The sequence below is a fragment of the Engraulis encrasicolus genome, chromosome 22 (genome assembly GCF_034702125.1).
Source record: "Engraulis encrasicolus isolate BLACKSEA-1 chromosome 22, IST_EnEncr_1.0, whole genome shotgun sequence".
In the NCBI taxonomy this organism is placed as follows: Eukaryota; Metazoa; Chordata; class Actinopteri; order Clupeiformes; family Engraulidae; genus Engraulis; species Engraulis encrasicolus.
Window position 1 is genome coordinate 11,039,100 of NC_085878.1, and position 6,640 is coordinate 11,045,739.

At 43.2% G+C, this 6,640-nt stretch overlaps 1 protein-coding gene across 3 annotated transcripts in view; it reads left to right on the forward strand.

The window, feature by feature from the left end:
- Positions 1-274: 274 nt before the first annotated feature.
- Positions 275-6,640, forward strand: part of zfhx3b (zinc finger homeobox 3b) — a 246,070-nt gene continuing 239,704 nt past the window's right edge. For all 3 annotated transcript variants that reach the window (XM_063188440.1, XM_063188441.1, XM_063188442.1), the window contains exon 1: positions 275-1,274. The gene's annotated coding sequence lies outside the window, so the exon portion shown is untranslated. The remainder of the gene's footprint in view (positions 1,275-6,640) is intronic.

Genomic DNA, 6,640 nt, shown 5'->3' on the forward strand with positions numbered 1-6,640 from the left:
ATACGCTATTTACCTCAGCTGTGGATATGTAATGTTATCATCCGCTCTCTGAGTGTGTGAGGATGCCTTGCAAGCAGCATAGCCTACTAAAGCACAGCACAGCGTTGGGATGGTTCGAATGAGAAAACCGTGAAGCAGGCTGATGCGACGTTTATTAACATATATTATTTTAGAATATCCTATTGCATTGCCACTGAATAGCCATGTAACATAGCCAACTTGTGTAATAAAATACTTTAAAATATATAAACGTGTTCTGAACTCATGAAGTAGAGTGAAGGTTTGTCTTCAACTCAGAACACCTCGACATCTGTAAAGTTACGTCGTGGCACACGTCGACTTTATTACCGTGTGGTTAGTTTAGCATTTCTTTGTGTTTTATATTATTTTCACATGTTCATTCTGCACATACTTATGATAGAATATCGGTAAACATTTCACTTTACGTTCTATGATTTCCATCTTAAAAACTTAGTTATGTACATAAGGCAATAATACAGTGCGCCTCGGCTTTGAAAGTTTGTTTGGTCATTTGGGACGCAGCTTTACGCATCGCATGTTACATTGCGCATGGATTTCTCAAAACATAATAAAACTACAAAATACCAACGTTTGACATTCGCATTTTGAGTTTACAAGCAGCGAAAGAGCGCAGTGAAAGCGGGCAAACAGCGATGCCGCAACTGTGCCGAGTCTCCAGTATTAACTTTCGCTGTCTTGCTTCTAATCAAACTCTTACTTTCCGCTGTATCTAATTCCATATTTTCAATTCCTGATCATTACTTTCCTCTTTTTCTTGCTCTATCTATCTATCCATCCCTCCCTCCCTCCTCTTTCTCTCTCCCTCCCTCCCTCTTCCTAGCTCTCTCCTTTGCTGAATCTTATTGATCCAGAAGGTGGCTAATTAGCCCTTCCCGTCGTGCCTGTGTAATGAAGCACATGCGCACTGAATTAATCACAGCCATTTTTTGCAGGAAACTAATTAGCAGGAATAAAGATCCAAAGAGTTTTTTTCTTTTCAATCATCAGATCTCACTTTCACCTCTTCCTCTCTCCCTCTAACACAAGACTCATCGCCTGCTTTGCATCCAAATTATTTTTATATTGCCTTTACAACTAATACTTCGTTTTTTTACTCTCCGCAACAACAATGATCTTTCTTTTGCCATCCTAAACGCAAACTGACCAAAAGGGACTGCCTTGATGGGATCTTTAGCCAAACCGTCTCTATACTGGATTAAAAAGCGAGGATCTCAAAGCGGCAGCAAAAAATTGTAAGTTTCAACTTTGGTTTCTCTCTCCTGTGTGTCTATCTTTACGATAACGTTTCTTTTTAGTTTCAGTAGCTGCCTTGTCGAAGGTTTTGGGGAATTTTCCTCAACCTTCCGAAGACTATCCCTTCGCCCACTATGAGAAATAACAGGCGATTGCAAGTTAATTTTCATGCAAGTTGGTTTATTTATTGTGTTTTATTCGTATCTTTACCTGTGTTTACATCTGGTTCGTCCTCGTTCTCTTGACTGGAAGAAAAGAAACGGACAAGACAGCGATTCCTATCCAAGCAGTTGTCCACAGATCGTGAATTTAAACCCATTTTCAGCACTTTGCTCAACCCGCAGTATTCAGGAAAGCAAAATAGATACAATGAATGTGTTAAGATGGTGATTACGACGTGAAAAGCCAAGGTTGATCAGTCCGGAGGTAGCGGGAGCTGCACACGAGCGTAGCCTGGGAAGGAGCACATTAGTCCAGCCTGTGGGTCCGTCTACGTCCGGCGAAAGGAAAGCGTAGCCTGTTTCCCCGTGTTCTCAGATAAATGCCAGTTCTTCCTCAGCCTCTATTTTCATCTGTTTTCAGCAACAACACATCTTCTTTGACTCCTTAGCTAGTATTCGACACATCTTTACTTTTCGAGTCCTTTATTAGAATGGAAAATCTCTCCGCCCTGCTTTGCTTTTCAGAACTACTTTTCTGTCTTTCCTCTTTGGCCACATATTCTTATTTTTCATTCCCGTTTGCTTGTCGAAGCCTTCTTTAAGACGATTTTGTTGATTCCCAGACGGAGTCACATGCAAATCGATCGGCATGTGTGTGAGTGTGCTTTGAGAGTGTGTTGGATTTGAAGACGGAGCCCCGACTCTCCCTCATGACACGAGCGGATCATCCAGGGCTCGGATACGGCGGAGCGCAAAGCCGAGGGCAGAGAGTTTAAGAAACAGGTCGGAGAAAGCGGCGTGAATTGGACAGAAAGACGCAAAACCACTTGAAAGGCAGTCATGGGACCGCTATCAGTGCTTTAATGTAATGTTCTGCAGAATGCTGAGAAATTGCCAACGTCCGTAGACAATAAACAGGGAACACTAATAATCATATTCGCTTGCATGACCGTGGGGAGCGGTGGCCAATTTGGAACAGTTTATATTCTGGATTATGCTCTTTTGGCATAACGATCAGCATTCTAAGCAATGGTCTTCAGTATGTATTTTTGAGCGTTTTTCTATAATTTGCGAACTATACACTAACTTAAGTATTGATTTGATAATTGTGCTAATAGACTATTTTGGCACAAAAATCTGAAAGAACAATCTCTAGTCGTCCAATTTTACGCGTAACATAGGCTAATGGACGAGGCGATACGGGGACCGATTTGGCTGGATAGATAGTGCATAGCCAGCCAGTCCCTCCGAGATAGATTGGAAAAGCGGAAATGTTATGGATCCCACGATGCAGACTACAGTAGAGTAGAGCACATGCTACTCTGAAAAAGAACCGAGAGCTCAAAAAATACAGATACAAGGTAGAGCAAGGACGCAAAAACGATGGTTTTTCGCGACTGGGAGTCGGCAAAAAGAAAATGTGTTGGCAAGCTGGAGCAGAGAGATGTGCTTTGGTTGTGGCAGAGTGGAAGGGGGAGGCTGGGAGACTAGGGGTCAGACGGCAAGAAACAGGGGAGCAGGGGTCACCCAGTGAGTGTAGGAAAGATAAAAAAGAAAGAGAAGGGAAAACCCTACATTACCAGCTAAAGGAAAACAGGGGAAAGGAGTGTGGTGGGTGTGGGTTATGTTAAGGGGTCACACAAAGCACAACACCAAGATTGTGGGGGTCAGCGAGCAAAGGATAAAACAACCCCGTCGTTTTGGCCAGTGGATAAAGATTCAACGGGTTAGCGTTTTATCATAACTTTGTCATTTGGTGAAACAAAAAGACTGCTACCACACCAGGGTAGAAGCTCTGGCTTTTCAGTGAATGGCCTTGTTTGCTTTCCCTGTCATAGAGGAAGGGAGATGAAGGCAAAAGATCAAATTGTGAGATGAATATGAAGGAGGATGGTAAGAGGTCAAATAGCCAGTGGCTGGAGAGAGCTAGCCAGGGAAGAGGTCAGAGAAACACAGGCTTCAAGAGTGCCTTCGTCCCCCCCAGACCTGTCCCGGCAAGAGGGGGGCAAGTACACCCATGTGGACCCTCTGTAGTACACATATGGCCGCCAAAACGTTGGGGTAAAAATCAAACTGCACGTTTTCGTTAACAAAATGGTGCCATTGCTCACTCTGAGGCTGTTTACATCACCACATTTTAAAGGTGGGGTTGGGTGGATTGGGCACCCTCTTGTCTTTTGCATTTATTGCACTGCCACATTAAGTCTAGCACTGTGACTATTGCTTTATTCTTTACTATTTATGGAAAGGGTAGTGAAAGAGTTGCAGGTAGGCCGTCGCTGAGACAGATAAGGTTTGGTTTACGCGTGTAACGTTGGTATATTATATTGTCGGTGCTCACATGCAAAAAGGAGTTCTAACACATTTCAGGTGCTGTGCTAGGACACCATCACTCCCGCCCTTCCTTGCCTACTTTTTTTTGCCTCTCTCTCTCTCTCTTTCTCTCTCTCTTTCTCTCTCTCTCTCTCTCTCTCTCTCTGATTCTCTTCCTCAGTCTCCCACTTCCACTGTCATTCACTTGTACAAAACAAAGACAGCAGACGCCGCCATTGACTCTGCTCCTCGAAAAATTCCTGGATTATGTCTTTATGTACATGCATATTTTTCTTTGTTGAAAATGAGGTGACTTAGACTGTAGAGGTTTGTCAGGACAGGTTATTTAAATGCATGTCCATTACAATGATCAGAATGTAGGCCAGGAGATTATTTCTGTTGTTGATTTATTTAGATTTTATTTTATTTTTTAGCTTTATTTTTGACTGCCTTCCTGACTGAAATTCCTGAATAATTTCAGTGTTTTTTTGGTGTTGTTGAATAGGACTTCTCTGCATGTATAGGATGTGGCTTGAAATGAGGAAGGAGGGCTATTGCCAGAGAGTATTATTGTAAGTAGTGGTCATGTGTGACAGTAGTGGGGAGAGAGAGCAGTATATGCACGTTGTGTGTGCTGTATGTATGCAGCCGGCTTCCCCTAGCTGTCTTCCTGTGATGCGTGCAGGGGAGGCTGTTGTACCAGTTGGGAAGGTAAAGCTACTCTCTGCTGAACGGGTTAACCCCTCACTCTTCTCTGCTCTGATTTTGACCTCATTAGATATGGTCAGGGTGTGTGTGTGTGTGTGTGTGTGTGCGCGCGTGTGTGTGCTTGCGTATTAAATTTCTCTGATACTTGTCAGCCGGACAGAGAACAATATGAATTGTTGGTCTTGTCTTATATTTATATGGTGTGTGTGTGAGTGTGTGTATTTATAACATAGATTGTAATGATAAGAGTTGTAATATTGGATATGATATGTGCCTGTATGCTGTATTACATATGCAGGTATTTGTAATAATTCATTTATATATCTATATTGTGTTGTTATTCCTATTATAGTTATGCTTGTGGTACATTGTGTATTGTTTTTATTTAATTTACCACATTCAATGCATTTTGATTCAACGCTTGGCAAATGCATGCACGTACTACTACTAGCTGACCGGTTGTGGCGAGGAGATAAAATGCAAAAAAAGTTATTTTATTTTCCTGTTATTACCAGTGTTATTTACAAGACGTCAGTCTGGCAGCGGCCGTGTCATAAATAATGATACCGTCTGACAGGCGGCGTGATGCTTTTGAAGATGGTTGGCGTTTCATCGCCGAGGCGAAAATGTCGCTGCATTACATTACAAACGTCTCTGTAATTTTACCTGAGGCTGTAGCAAGGGCCCTCGCGGTCCTTTATTATTACACGGGCCGGGGCCGTCCAGTGGACTTGTTTTTTTAAATTATTTTTTTGGCTTTATCTCTCGCCATGATGTTTGGTGGAGAAGAGGGAGGGTAGCTTTGACAGCATTGTGCCTTTAAAAACACTAACAAAACAACAACAACAAAAAGTAGGAACGGGATGTGTATGTGGAGATAGGATTGGAGGACTGTGTGTGTCTGTGTACCCTATGCCTCTCTACTCCCTCCCTCCTTTCCTCCTGTCTTCCTTCCCTCTCTCCCTCCTTTCTTCCTTTTTCTCCCTCTCTTTCTCACTCTTTTTTTCTTTCTTTCTCTCCCTCTCTTTCTCTCTTTCTGTGGTACGCACACCCTTTCTCTCATGGGCTGGCACCCCAAGGGAGTGGAACGGTCGGTCATGTCCTCAGTGTTGTGTGAGAGAGAGAGGGAGGGAGGGATAGAGAGACAGAGAGAGGGGCGAGAGCAAGAGAGAGAGGGGTGAAGCGAGAGAGAAGGAGTGTGTGTGTGAGAGAGAGAGGGGTAGAGCGAGATAGAGAAAGGGAGAGAGAGCCCTCTTTTGGGCAGAGACCAAGGGCTGGCAGCCCCGGCCATGACATAGTATGTTAAGGCAGCTGAACTCCATTCAGCATGTTGGCCATGCTGATTTCACTTCAGGGAGCATGTCTTTCCAATTTGCATTTACGTTCTCCTATCTACATCTGATTTCTCACAGCCCCGACATTTTTTTTTTCTGTGTGTTATTAGCATACGCTCAAAATAGATTAACTAATATGTTAAGTATTACTATATTGTACATTATAATTATAGCAATTGTTAATCATTTAAAATGTCATATATATTTTTGAAAAAGAAGAAATAATGCAAAGCCATTTTTTCATTTTTGCCAAAAAAAAAACAAACCTAAATAAACAGACTCTGTAATGAGGTGGTTTAAATGCAAAGCTAATCTTTTTGGGGGGATTTTTGGGGTGGGGGGTAGTGTAAAAAGCTGCGTGGTTATTCTGGCCTAGTGAAAGGGGCATTCCGTGTGTGCTAGGAGCGGTAAGGTGAGAGCAGATTGGAAATGTTTGTGTGGATGAGGCCATCTCTGTCATGAGCTTTCCATTAATCTAGCTGAGCTGTGGCGAGAGAAGGCTAGAGAGAGAGAGAGAGAGAGAGAGGGAGGGAGGGAGGGGGCAGAGGTAGGTAGAGAGAGAGTGAGTGTGTGTGTATCTGTGAATGTGTGCGCGTATAAGAGAGGGGGGACGAGAGAGAGAGACAGAATGAGGGAGAGATTGCAACCACCTCCATTTGCTGTAGGTCTCTGTGTGTTACTACATGTACATATATGCTTGTGTGTGTGTGTATAGGTATACGTGCGTGTGTGTGTGTGTGTGTGTGTGTGTGTGTGTGTGTGTGTGTGTGTGTGTGTGTGTGTGTGTGTGTGTGTTTGTGTGTGTGTGAATGTCTGTGCTGAGTGCGTAAATTAGGTTAGAAGGAGCTG